Raw genomic sequence first — 15,096 nt, forward strand, 5'->3', positions numbered from 1 at the left:
GATGTTTTACATCACATGAAAGTTTCTTTAAAGGTGAATCACTAGACCCTGGTAAATCTGCATAACTTTTGAAACGTGATGGTCGACAGAATTTCACTATCAGTGTTGTGAAATCTCAGATGTTCGTTTCTCAACTGAAAAATGCTGTTTCCGTGAATTCCACTTACAACGCTGTGGTTAAATCTGCATATTAGACCAATGAGTGGATATTCTGTTATCTCACACAGGGATAAACATAAAGGGATGTTCTGTACCGAATGCGCCGAGCCTTCAGAATTCAATCGAGGGTCTTTTTCTTTACTCATGAATAGATTTGAGCGAACCCGAACTGTAAAGTTCGGGTTCGTACCGAACTTTAGGTTTTTCGGCACCCGGACCCGAACCCGAACATTTACGTAAAAGTTCGGGTTCGGTGTTCGGTGCTTTTTGAAAGGCTGCACAGCAGCAAATCAACAAGCTGTCATGCCCTGCTCAGGCTATGTGCGGAGGTCTGCCAGGTTAGCAGCACGTGTGTAGCCTTTTGTTATTGTTTTGGAGTTGAGCTATATCCGCCTCCCTTCAGGTGCACTGGGTTGGGTCGTTGGTTTGAGTTTAAATTACGCCCACTCCCAGTGTCCTGTGCGGGTTATAGCTTCTGTCTGGCTCAGAGGAAGGAAGGAAGGATTTGCTGTTCCTGCTCAGTAAAAGATAAGTTGGTTTTGTTTTCTTGTGGTTGTCTGTCTAGGCTGTTAGAGAGACGCATGCCCCCTCTGGGTCTGAGGGAGCAGGCTGCCTCTTTCCCCCTTTCACCATCTTAGGGATTTTAGGGAATCTTCAGCCTAGGCACGAGGACATGTTTATTCCCACCTTCAGGGTCTGAATGTGGGCATAGAAGTCTAGGGAGAGCTGGTAGGGATTTGTCAGAAGGTGACCTTTATCCCCAGCTTCTTGCCTAGACACTTGTTTGTTGATATTCTGTGTAACTTGTATCCTGTCCGCCGTAACACAAGCGTCATACTACTTTCCCCAAAAGGCCATCACAGCCATGCCTACTATTGGCATGGCTGTGATTGGCCAACTGCAGTATGTGACCCAGCCTCTATTTAAGCTGGAGTCACGTAGCACCGCCCGTCACTCTGCTCGGATTAGTGTAGGGAGAGGCTGCAGCTGCTGTGAGGGAGAGATCAGGGAGAAATCTTATCAATCGATCTACAGCAAATGTGTTTTGTGGGTGCAGTGCACAATTTTTTTAAGCCTGCCCTGAGCCAACTACTGCTGAAAAAAAACTTTTTTTACTTCAGTTTGTCAATATCAATACATAATCGGCAGCCATTTTATGCAACGATAGTGCACCAGCATAGGCTATCTGCATGTCTGCAAGTCCAGAAATACATCTTTTTGCTTACTGAAGTGAAAAAACCCTCTAATATACTGCAAAATCTGGGATAAGACGTGCATAAGTGACTGTCACATTTAGGCCAGAAATACATCTTTTTGGTTACTGGGGTAAAAAAAAACTCTAATATACTGCACATCTGGGATTAGACGTGCATAAGTGACTGTCACTTTTAGGCCAGAAATACGGCTTTTTGGTTACTGGGGTGAAAAAAAACTCTAATATACTGCACATCTGGGATTAGACGTGCATAAGTGACTGTCACATTTAGGCCAGAAATACGACTTTTTGGTTACTGGGGTGAAAAAACCCTCTAATATACTGCACATCTGGGATTAGACGTGCATAAGTGACTGTCACATTTAGGCCAGAAATACGGCTTTTTGGTTACTGGGGTGAAAAAACCCTCTAATATACTGCACATCTGGGATTAGACGTGTATAAGTGACTGTCACATCTAGGCCAGAAATACATCTTTTTGGTTACTGGGGTGAAAAAACCCTCTAATATGCTGCACATCTGGGATTAGACATGCATAAGTGACATTCACATTTAGGCCAGAAATATGGCTTTTGGTTACTGCGGTGAAAAAACCCTCTTATATATACTGCACATCTGGGATTAGACGTGCATAAGTGAGTGTCACATTTAGGCCAGAAATACGGATTTTTGGTTACTGGGGTGAAAAAACCCTCTAATATACTGCACATCTGGGATTAGACGTGCATAAGTGACATTCACATTTAGGCCAGAAATACAGCTTTTTGGTTACCGGGGTGAAAAAACCCTCTAATATGCTGCACATCTGGGATTAGACATGCATAAGTGACTGTCACATTTAGGCCAGAAATACGGCTTTTTAGTTACTTGGGTGAAAAAACCCTCTAATATTCTGCAAAATCTGGGATAAGACGTGCATAAGGGACTGTCACATTTAGGCCAGAAATACGGCTTTTTGGTTACTGGGGTGAAAAAATCCTCTGATATACTGCACATCTGGGATTAGACGTGCATAAGTGACTGTGAAACTTAGGCCACAAATACCGCTGTCATATAGAGTTTGAATTTTTTTTTTATGTGCAATACCCTACATCAGGGTTTTTATTGGCGGTTAATTATTTTCAACAAACTTAACCACTTTTTTTACTTTGCTTTGTGAACGCTAACTATGAGGCAAACATCTAATAAGGGACGCGGTCGTGGTAGTGGTGTTGGTGGAGCCTCTGGTGCAGGGAGAGGACGTGGCCGTTCTGCCACAGCTACACGTCCTACTGAACCTACTACCTCAGGTCCCAGTAGCCGCCAGAATCTACAGCGATATTTGGTCGGGCCTAATGCCTTTCTAAGGATGGTAAGGCCTGAGCAAGTACAGGCGCTAGTCAATTGGGTGTCCGACAGTGGATCCAGCACGTTCACATTATCTCCCACCCAGTCTTCTGAAGAAAGCGCACAGGTGGCGCCTGAAACCCATGCCCATCAGTCTGTCACATCACCCCTGTGTATATCGGGGAACCTGTCTGAGCCTCAAGTCATGCAGCAGTCTCTTATGCTGTTTGAAGACTCTGCTGGCAGGGTTTCCCAAGGGCATCCACCTAGCCCTTCCCCAGGGGTGGAAGACCTAGAATGCACTGACCACTTATGTTTCCTGATGAGGACATGGGAATACCACCTCAGCACGTCTCTGATGATGACGAAACACAGGTGCCAACTGCTGCGTCTTTCTGCAGTGTGCAGACCGAAAAGGAGCTCAGGGAGGAAGACTGGGTGGAAGACGATGCAGGGGACGATGAGGTCCTAGACCCCACATGGAATGAAGGTTGTGCCACTGACTTTCAGAGTTCGGAGGAAGAGGCAGTGGTGAGACCAAGTCAACAGCGGTGCAAAAGCAGAGCAGCCGTCGCCAAAACAGTTCGCCTGCTACTGGCCACCGTCACCAGGGACCGTGCACACCAAAGGCAGCTTCAAGGAGTTCCCTGGCACTTCACACAATGTGCTGACGACAAGACCCGAGTGGTTTGCACGCTGTGCCATCAGAGCCTGAAGCGAGGCATTAACGTTCTGAACCTTAGCACAACCTGCATGACCAGGCATCTACATGCGAGACACGGGCTGCAGTGGAGTAAGCACCTTCAAAACAAAGAAAGGGCTCAGGCCCCTCCTGCTCCCTCTTCTGCTGCTTCCTCGGCCTCTTCCTCCGCCTCTGGAGGAACGTTGGCACCTGCCGCCCAGCAAACAGAGGATGTGCCACTAACAACACCACCTCCGTCACCAAGCATCTCCACCATGTCACACGGAAGCGTTCAGCTCTCCATCTCACAAACCTTTGAGAGAAAGCGTAAATTCCCACCTAGCCACCCTCAATCCCTGGCCCTGAATGCCAGCATTTCTAAACTACTGGCCTTTGAAATGCTGTCATTCAGGCTGGTGGAGACGGACAGCTTCAAACAGCTCATGTCGCTTGCTGTCCCACAGTATGTCGTTCCCAGCCGCCACTACTTCTCCAGGAGAGCCGTGCCCTCCCTGCACTGCGCAACGCCATCTGTGGCAAGGTCCACCTAACCACAGATACGTGGACCAGTAAGCACGGCCAGGGACGCTATATCTCCCTAACTGCACACTGGGTAAATGTAGTGGCGGCTGGGCCCCAGGCGGAGAGCTGTTTGGCGCACGTCCTTCCGCCGCCAAGGATCGCAGGGCATCATTCTTTGCCTCCTCTTCCTACTCGGCTTCCTCCACCTCTTCTACCACCTCTTCATCCGGTCAGCGACAGACCTTCACCACCAACTTCAGCACAGCCAGGGTAAACATCAACAGGCCGTTCTGAAACTGATGTGTTTGGGGGACAGGCCCCACACCGCGCAGGAGTTGTGGCGGGGTATAGAACAACAGACCGACGAGTGGTTGCTGCCAGTGAGCCTCAAGCCCGGCCTGGTGGTGTGCGATAATGGGCGAAATCTCGTTGCAGCTCTGGGACTAGCCGGTTTGACGCACATCCCTTGCCTGGTGCATGTGCTGAATTTGTTGGTGCAGAAATTCATTCACAACTACCCCGACATGTCAGAGCTGCTGCATAAAGTGCGCGCTTCCGGCGTTTACATCCTGCCACTGCTCGCCTGTCTGCGCTACAGCGTAACTTCGGCCTTCCCGCTCACCGCCTCATATGCGACGTGCCCACCAGGTGGAACTCCACCTTGCACATGCTGGAGAGACTGTGCGTGCAGCAGCAGGCCATAGTGGAGTTTCAGCTGCAGCACGCACGGGTCAGTCGCACTGCGGAACAGCACCACTTCACCACCAATGACTGGGCCTCCATGCGAGACCTGTGTGCCCTGTTGTGCTGTTTCGAGTACTCCACCAACATGGCCAGTGGCGATGACGCCGTTATCAGCGTTACAATACCACTTCTATGTCTCCTTGAGAAAACACTTAGGGCGATGATGGAAGAGGATGTGGACCAGGAGGAGGAAGAGGGGTCATCTCTAACACTTTCAGGCCAGTCTTTTAGCAGGGGCTCAGAAAGAGCATTTTTGCAACAGCAGAGGCCAGGTACAAATTTGGCCAGCCAGTGCCCACTACTGGAGGAGGAGGAGGAGGATGGGGATGAAGCATGTTCACAGCGGGGTGGCACCCAACGCAGCTCGGGCTCATTACTGGTGCGTGGCTGGGGGGATACGGAGGACGCAGACGATACGCCTCCCACAGAGGACAACTTGTCCTTACCTCTGGGCAGCCTGGCACACATGAGCAACTACATGCTGCAGTGCCCACATTTTAACGTGTGCTGACTACTGGGTGGCCACCCTGCTGGATCCCCGTTACAAAGACAATGTGCCGTCCTTAATTCCCTCACTGGAGCGTGACCGGAAGATGCGCGACTACAGGCGCACGCTGGTAGACACGCTCCTGAGAGCATTCCCGACTGACGCCGGGGGACAAGTGGAAGCACAAGGCGAAGGCAGGGGAGGAGGAAGAGGTCGCCAACGCAGCTGTATCAGCACCAGCACCTCAGAAGGCAGGGTTAGCATGGCCGACATGTGGAAAAGCTTTGTCACCTCGCCGCAACAACCGACCCCAACTGCTGATATGGAGCGTGTTAGCAGGAGGCAGCATTTGAACAACATGGTGGAACAGTACCTGTGCACACGACTACATGTACTGACTGATGGTTCTGCCCCATTCAAGTTCTGGGTCTCCAAATTGTCCACATGGCCAGAGCTTGCCCTGTATGCCTTGGAGGTGCTGGCCTGCCCTGCAGCCAGTGTACTCTCTGAACGTGTATTTAGCACGGCAGGAGGCGTCATTACAGACAGATGCAGCCGCCTGTCCACAGCCAACGTGGACAAGCTCATGTTCATTAAAATGAACCAGGCCTGGATCCCACAAGACTTGTCTGTACCTTGTGCAGAATAGACATTTATACCACCATCAAACATACATTCTTGTACTCAAGTCAAGTGCAATGATTCTTTGTTTTCTTTTTTTTTTATTTGTCCAAATATTTTGGGGGATACTCCAATTTAAAAATAGAAAATAACACAAATCAGTGTTGGCTACCTATTCCTCCTTCACTGCCGCTTCCACCTACACCGCCACGTTAACCTACACCGCCATATCCACCCATCCACCGCCTCCTCAACCTCCTACTCCTAGATCCAGATTGTTGGGGGGTTCGGGGTCAAGTTTGGGTCCCGAACCCGAACTTTTTTTTCAAGTTCGGCCGAACTCGTCGAACCCGAACATCCAGGTGTCCGCTCAACTCTACTCATGAATAATCCTGCTCACCATCCATGCATATGCCTGCTCGGCCAATCCTGCCGAAATCAGTAGGTTCCTCCAATATGCAGGCCTATTTTAGTTGTCTCTGCTCCAACCTCCATTCCGAAAAAAAGGCTAAAGATTAAACACGACATGGTCTTCCATGTGCCAACTTCTTAGGTTTCCCAAAAGCACATGTTTATGTCAATATAGGCAGGTGGGTGGAATATATTAAAGGGCATCCATCAGTAGATTTGTACCTATGACACCGGCTGACCTGTTACATGTGCACTTGGCAGCTGAAGACATCTGTCCCATGTCCATATGTGCCCGCATTGCTGAGAAAAATGAAGTTTAATATATGCAAATGAGCCTCTAGGAGCAAATGGTGCACTCTCTCCACTTTAATTAACAAGGCCAGGCATGATTATGTTTTCACTGCCTGGTCCTGTCAATCAAAGTGCAGAGGGCGCAGCAGTTGCACAGAGAGCAGAGCCTCTAGGCGTAATGACAACGCTCCCGTTGCTCCTAGAGGCTCATTTGCTTGTATTAAAACATCATTTTTCTCAGCAATGCGGGCACATATGAACATGGGACCAACACAGATGCCTTTAGCTGCCAAGCGCACATGCAACAGGTCAGCCAGTGTCATAGGTACAAAACTGCTGACAGATGCCCTTTAAGTAGGCTGCAGTGAAAACAATGGAAAATATTCAGCCTACTGGTCAATTTTTCTACTTTGGGCAATCTATACTTATTAAGGCCCCTTTACACTGCTCAATTAAACAGACGATTGTCCAGAAGGAAGCGTTCCTTCCCAACAACGCCTGTCGGTGGAAGAGAAAGCTAGATTTACATGCAGCGATCTCCTCCATAGTATGGGGAGGAACGATTACTAATCACTTGTCTCCATACAAAATAATTTTTTGCTGGCAGCAGGGCATTGTTTAGACGTCACCATCTGCTGCCAGCAAATGACAATTTAGGTGTCCCCACCAACAATCTAAACACCTGATCAACAAGCGATTTGCTTGTTTATCGGGTAATCGGCGGCGCCTTTACTCTGGCAGATTATCACTAATGAGCTTTCACACGAACTCTTGTTAGCAATAATCTGCTCGATGTTCAGACACTGTAAAAGGGCCTTTAGAAGACTCATTTGATAATAAACAGAGAACAATGTGTCCTCCTGCTGGTTCCCCAGCATTACAGTTGTGATCTGTGGCGAGACCTGCTAGTGCGTATTTAAATTCCCTACAGCACCTTCAGAGGAGAAATTAAGTATTGCACGGTGTACATTCAAATCAATGAGATGTTTGCATAATGCAGGACAGGGAAGGTCCTCCAGAGTGAGAGACTCTCTTTGTAACTGCTATCCACTCCAGTCAAAAGATCAGGATCCTGAACAGAGGAACCCCCCCTTTTAAATGAGAATTCCCAAACAGGGTATGTGAAAAGGAGTCTTCTAATCAGGACAGCCCTTTTAACTTGGTTTGACTTGTGGAGCAAATAGGCATGGACTATTGCCTAATAGTCAATTTCATCTAATGTCTATGGTTCACCCTACTGAAGACCACAACAATGCCTCCAAACATGGTTTTCCCACCAATACCTTCTCCATTTAGCACTGAAGTCATTCTGTTCTAGTAACGGTCTAAAAAGATGGATTGGATGTCTAGATTACCGGTAGGGAGTTGTCCATGTGGTTAATGGATGGCATTTAATTCTGCCTGGAGAATATCTGTATGTCCCACATAAAACAGAAAAAGCCCTCTCAAGTTTTTGACCCATGACATGCTAAACTGATTGAGAAGATTGGGCCAATAAGGGGTTACCAGAGTAAGAATTGAGTCCAAGGAAATTTGGCTGCTGTTTATCTGACCATCTTCACTGAAAGCACATGTCCCCAGGGAGAAAAAGGACCTTGGTGAACAGCTGTATAGTCCTGCAACTGGAGATTTTGCCTTTGGATGGATTTGAACAATTTTACGATGGCATCTAAAAAATGTTCCACCTGCAAGTCATAATTCTACATAAGCGTTGGTTTTAGCCCAAAGGCAGCCACTCTTTCAGGACATGCTTAGCATATCTGAGCTAAACCAAAAAATGTTCCAATGTATGATGTAGTGGTGACCAGTGGTATGTACATGATTTCCTCGGTTGGACCCTTGTGGGGCTCAAGGTTGTCAATTTTACAGGAAAATTGCACAAAGGAATTCTGGGGCCATATAGACAGTGCCATAATTTGAAGGGTGATTGCATGGGGTACAAATTTTTTCCAATTCTGATTAATATGGAATAATATATTACCCTGGGGATCAGGTAGTAACGTGTCCTGAAGAGACCTAGTGACCCATCAATGCAAGGTCCAGCAGTAGATGACCTATTGGTACATTGATCACTCTAGCCCAGGTTGTAACACTGAAAATCTCATGGATCTATCAATTATTTTAGCCTCTGTTACTATTGTTCTAAAGTGTGTGGTCAATTACCTAACACCTACATATTTTCCTTCAAGGCAACCCAAAGCTTGCACTGTCTGTCCTTTTTTCATGAATGGGGCCCTCTGCAAGCTATAAAGCTACTCTTGTTGATTTATTGGTGGTCGATTCAACATCCATCCTCCGTCATCCGATTAGATTTGGATACAGTGACTGTCCTAACAATTTTATGGTATGGCCCCGGATGATCCACAACGGCAAAAAAAAATCTTGCAGAGTTATAGGGGCTGGGCTTGATGAGATGCCATGTCAGCCCTGAAAACAAGCCTCCAATATGCATCACCACCTTCCTGGACTTCATGCATGTTCTTGAGGAGAACATCATATATGTCAAGACCAAATCCTATCTACATCCTGCCACAGATCTTGGTGAGTGATCTCTATCTCCATACAGTACTGTGTTTCTTATAGTAGTAGGTGAGTACCTGAAACCACCACTGTGACATACATCAGGAATCCATAAAGTGAATAACATCTTGTGACAAGGAGTTTGATATATCAGGCAGCAAGTGGACAGTCAGTTCTTAATGTGGATGTTTAAGAAGCAGGATCTGCCTTATCTACCTAGAGTATGCCAAACACTGCATATTTTGTCCTATAGACCTGTTTTGCATGTCAGTGCTTTCCTTCCCCTGTTTTCCACCTCACTGCATCCTGGCAGGATGTTTACATGAGGAATTTCCTGTTTTCATTAGCTTCCTGTTCCCCCAGCATGCTTTGCTCTGTAATGTTTCATAGGGCTTGCTCCACCAGTCACACTGTTCCCCTTGCAGTGGTCACTCCCCCTACACCTCCCCTCTCCATGTTAGTTAGGAGGAGCAAACCCTGTCAAACATTACAGAGAAAAGCATGCTGGGATTGGATAGAAAACCCTACAAGAAGCTAAAGAAAATAGGAAGTTCTGCATGTAAGCATCCTGCCAGGATGCAGTGTTTCGGAGAACAACTGATTGGGGTACTATGGACAGGTAAAAAGAAAATATTATAAAAACTGAGAACCCCTTTAAAGGAACATTAGCTAATGTTTTGGTGACAGACACCACAGGACACCTTCATAGCTCTTGTGGCTCTGATGGGTCACAGCTTTTGGCCGCACACGAGGGACTTATGCAATATAAGAAAGGTGGTTTTAAAGGGCTTGTCTCAGACATTGTTTTCATATTTCTAGAATATACCACCAATGTCAGATAGGTGCGGGTCCCACCTCTGGGACCCACTCCTATCTCTAGAACAGGGCCCACACTCACTTAGCTACTTTTGGAACTCACGGTGCACATATGTGGTGTACTCTCCTTTACTTTGGAGGTCCCATTCAGGAGATAGGAGCGGGTCCTTGAGGTGGCCATCAATGTGTGAGATGAGACTGTGAGACAACTGCTTTAGTGTGACGGCTGAACAGAATATACCAAAACTCTAGCATTCAAGAAGTATACACTTTTAACGATATGCTTATCTATAAACATGGAGTAACATGTTCGAGGTCAGCGTCCTTTTACATATATTGCTGTGCTATATCCAGTCGGTCGGCCAGCTAAAGCTGTCCTGTGCTCTTATGTAACAGAAGACATCAGTTATTTCCTATAGCTAATATTTTATTCTTGAGTTTGGTACATCTCCCCCCTGGGTTTTATAAAGAAAGTGAACTTGGCAGGCAAATTCCTTTCTAAAGTACTACAAGTTCTGGATAGTTCTCCAGTGCGGGGCGTGAACTTCCTGGAAATCAAAGTATTGAGACATATGAGTCTGTTACACAACTCGGCAGTGTTGCTTTGCCAAGCCAAACATGGAAAACGTCCTCCCTCTGCAAGGGGCCTGGCCTTCTACTGAAATGACTTCCGACTGCAAAAAAGCAGCTCTCGTCACTGCTTAGGTTTATAGGGGTCTGTTGCTAGGTCTGTAAGTTGTAGCCTGTCCCTGATAATATCTATCGCCTGGCATATGTTATTAATAAAGGTTTCACAAGAGTGCTAGGCTTGCAGCTCAATACATAACTGGGGCATACGGTCCTATAATGTAGTTCCCGTCAGCTGTACACTATATGGAGCCTGATTTATCTGCCCAGAGTAGTGATCCTACCCAGGACTGAAGGTCTACCATGTCCAATAGGCTAGAGAAGATGTGGCAGCATTGGTGTTTGAGAATATGAGTGTCTTTTGGACATTTGCCAGTCTCTAGCAGATGGCATAAAGACCCACATACACAGGGGGTTGTGGGTAGCAGGTCTTGCTTGTGCGTCTTCTCTTGGGGTTGATTCCAAAGATTGTATACCTCCTGAGATAACCAGCACAAGAGGTGTGGCTAGCCCACCCGTTCCACCAAACACAATTACCGTCACCACCCATAAGTAAGGTCAGGGCAGGGGCGTAGCTATAGGGGGTGCATAGGTAGCATCGCTACCGGGCCCAGGAGCCTGAGGGGCCCAAAGACCCTTGTGCCACATAAGACACTGGCATTATAGAAAGTGCATGCTGGTCAATTTACACCTCTGGCTGGAGGGAAGGGGTTAGGTCAAGAATTTGGCATGAGGGGGTGCCCTTTCAATGTTTGCCTCAGGCAGCAGGAAGGCTACGTTCTCCCCTGTCCCTTTCCAACAAGCACTGAGGGAAGGGGGGCCCAAGCTGAACTCTTGCACTAGGGCCCATGAGCTTTTTAGCTACGCCCTTGGGTCAGGGGCATACTTGCCAGATCAAATAGTCTTCAGCTGCCAGTTATGGCGTCGGTATGACAGAGAACGTTACACTTACCCCCATGACCACTGAATAAGTAGAGCTTGAGTGCGTGTAAAAGGTACATGTGGTACCTGTTCTGGGGGTAATTTGCTTATTTCTAGGAGTTCTGTGGTCGCTCTTTTCTGGGGCACTGTGACTGGTACTGTCCTGGGGCACTGCAGCTGGCATTGCTCTGAAGTGACAATATTCTGTTCGCTAACACTTTTTAGGGGCACTGGGTGGATACCGTTTTTGAGACATAGTGATTGATTTAGTTCTAGTGCAGACCAGCGCTTCTCTGGAGACACTGCCACTGGTTCTGTTCTAGGGCATGGCATCTGGCTTAGTTATGGGGCACTGTGCCGGGATCTGCACCAGGGGCACAGTGGGTAGGCGGTTCTGGGAGCACTGTAACAAGCTGTTTTCTACACACAGTGGTTAACGCTGTTCTGTGGGGCACCATGACTAGTTATGTTCAGGGGGCTGTGTTTGGCTCTGTAAAAGGGGTGGTATGGCTGGTTCTGTACTAGGGATACAGTAGTCGACTTTGTTCTAGGGCCCTGTGATTGGATCTGTACTAGGGGCACTGTGGTTGGCTAAGTACAAGGGGTAGTATGGCTGGCACTCATTTGGTGACCTCTATACATGGGGCAATGTGGATGCCAATCATTTGGGGCACTGTGACTGACTCTGTACTACAGGGAGTGTAGTTTGTTCTGGTCTGAGGCACTGTGACTAATTCTGTAGTAGGGGCACTGTAATTTAACCTCTTCTGGGGGCACCACTGTGACTAGATCTGTTCTAGGGCCAGTAGCTGACGCTGTTCTGGGGTACTGAACCTGGCTCTGTACTAGGGGTACTGTAGTTGGGTTTGCTCCAGGGCACCGTGGTTGGCTCTGTACTATGGGCACTGTGGCTGGCCCTGTACTAGGGGCACTGTGGTTGGCTCTGTACTAGGGGCACTGTGGCTTATACTTCAATAATAAGTGAACATGTTCCACCATAACCGATCCTCTGTTATTATCTCTTGAAATCATTTACCATATGACTGGTCACTGTGAACTGGGACAGTTAACGTGTAACCTCAATGTTATGATGCTGCTTCTGCATTTCACCATACAACCACCTGAAAACTCCAGAACCATGATGTCAAATCCACATGTGAAAGGAGAACTACTCATGTTACATAACCATGTTGGTAAACAGCAGTGCAGCTTCACTTCCTCACATCCCACAGCTTGTCTACTTCTTTCCGATGGTCTGGACCTAGGTTCCACAGGCATGGGTGTATTATCCCTGTCCGGAGATGTAGCCATAGGGGGCGCAGGTGTAACAATCATACATTGGTTTGGAGCCTTGGACTACTAACCAGAGATAGGTCTTGGTAGGTCAACATCTCTTTAACAAAGATTCATGACAGTAATTCTATTATAAACATTCCACATAAGTTGAGTACCTTTGTAAACCCTTTGCTTTCCTGGGTTTGGACCAATTTTAAAATTTCTCAGCTTAGAGCTTCCCTACAATGGACATATATCACCTATCCATGGAGTCATCACTGAGGGCCCATGGTTGAACCCCACTGATTACAAGAGCCTCCTAATCCTACTCACTGTGGTCAAGTTGGAATGGACTGGTGGTCAAGTACATGTCCTGTGCTTAATTCAAAGTCTATGCCGACAAAGTCCTTGAATGGCATGCCAGGTCACATGCTTGACCACCATTCCAGCTATAGACCTTCCATTCTTGTGATCAGTTGTACATACCAGGGTCTAAAACAAGCCTGTGTAACATAGAGAATTTATTGTAACACACAAATGCTGAAATGGTGGTCACCCATACAGAAACATAATCAGGCATGGTTACATGGCAACCTGAACTTCTACAGCCTACAAAACACCCTAAAGCTGCCCAAACACATGAGATTTTGATCCCATCAATCGTCCGTAGGATCATTCAAAAGAATGATCTCACCACAAGCATTACAGACTAAACTGGCCAATCAGTGCGTTCACTTTTGCTGAGCTGACCAGGAGTAAAGTTTTCTAACCTGAAGTCTGTGACAGACATCGGCCATCGTGAACAATCATCATTTCAGACGCTGATTGTCAAAAATGGGTGAAATTGGCCAATTTGGTCAAGTTCTATCTCATGTGTATGGACAACTTTAGTGAGAGCTGAAGAAAGAGGAATAAACATGAACTCTGCATTGGTAATACCGATTATTCTCGGTGTATGCAGTAGTCCATGTAGTGGAGCTGGACTTTAAGAAGCAGCGGAAACTTTTTGGGATGCCTGCCTAGTATAATAAGTGATTCCATGGAACGGGGGAAATATATGAAGGAAATGTTTCATTTATAAACAGGCTGGCGGCCTGACCATACACTCTGCACTGCCAGCAGCTGCATCAGAGAAATTACTAGAACCTGGAGCTGCTGACAATTGCGCTAATCTTATCAGCGAAACTTCCCGTATCCATTCAGGTTAATGTTTAAAAATAAGGAAATGAAGGTCAGTGGTTCTCACTCTGTATTAGAAGGAAAGCTGAATTGACATTTTAACACCTTCAAAGGGGGTTTCCAGGTGTCTAGAATGGATGGCGGACAGCCTAAAACACAAAAATAATAACTACTCAATGTACTTAAAGGGGTTCTCTGCTTTTGACATTCCCTTATTGTTAAAAGGGTGTCCTGAAAATAAGTAGATGACTGAGTGTCCAGCTGCTGGGACAGCCAGCGATCAGCTGTGATCTGTCAGAGAACCCGGAACTATGTGTTAAATTTCCCTGCAGCACCACCACAGGGCAAAAGGAGACTTACATGGTGCTCTTTGGAATTAGTCTTTTGGGTCCTCCAGAGACATACAGTAGATATTTTTTGTTGGTGCTCTCCACTCTGGCTGAAATATGGAGGTACCAAATGATGACCCTTGTACAGGGGAGGACTGGAAACTTAAAGTGGCCCTGGGAAAAAAAACTAAAAGAGGCCCTATGTTGTAGGTGGGTCCAAACTGACGGAAGGCGGGAGCAACACAAGTAGGCAGGGACAACAGAAGTAGGCATGGACAGCAATACTGTAGTGAAGAGCAAAATAACACCCCAACAGAACCAAATACCACAGTGCAGTACAAAATACTGCCACCCACACCACAGTGTTCAACTGTATCACCGTCCTGAACGATGGCTATACAGTTGAATTCAGGAGGGACCTATATCGGCTGGCCAGGTGCAGAAGTGCCTAATGCTTCTACATTAATAAATGCTGAGATGAGAGCACCAGACCTTTATGTACCTGACTTGGGTGGCCCTCTGGGCATCAGCCCACTTGTAAATTTCCCTGTAGGGTCTATGGACAGTCCATCCCTTGTAAAATTATGATTATGCGGCAGATCCCCCACTGCTGCTGTTTGGGCCCCCGATTCTCCTCATTCTGCATCCTACTGCTGTGCAATAAACCGTGGCTGTCATGTGTTATTACAATGGCCGGGGAGGTAGTCACCCAGGGCAGAGGTTCGGTTTGATGCTCTGGCCCTGAATCTTAATGCTCTAGCCAAGGCAAAGTAGCTGGCTTGTGCCCCTCCTTGGAATCCAGCACCAGGGGAACATGCCCTTGCCACTAGCAAGTTCCAAGGGGCAGGTATTGTTCCAAAATAATGGCACTGGGGAAAAGGAGCCTAATAGTAAAGTTAGAGTGCCTGCATTTTTATTATTTCAGCTTCAGGTTTTCAGTATATATATTTTTTGCTTCAGTTACTACATA

This window comes from Bufo bufo, chromosome 8 (assembly GCF_905171765.1).
Source record: "Bufo bufo chromosome 8, aBufBuf1.1, whole genome shotgun sequence".
Classification (NCBI taxonomy): Eukaryota; Metazoa; Chordata; class Amphibia; order Anura; family Bufonidae; genus Bufo; species Bufo bufo.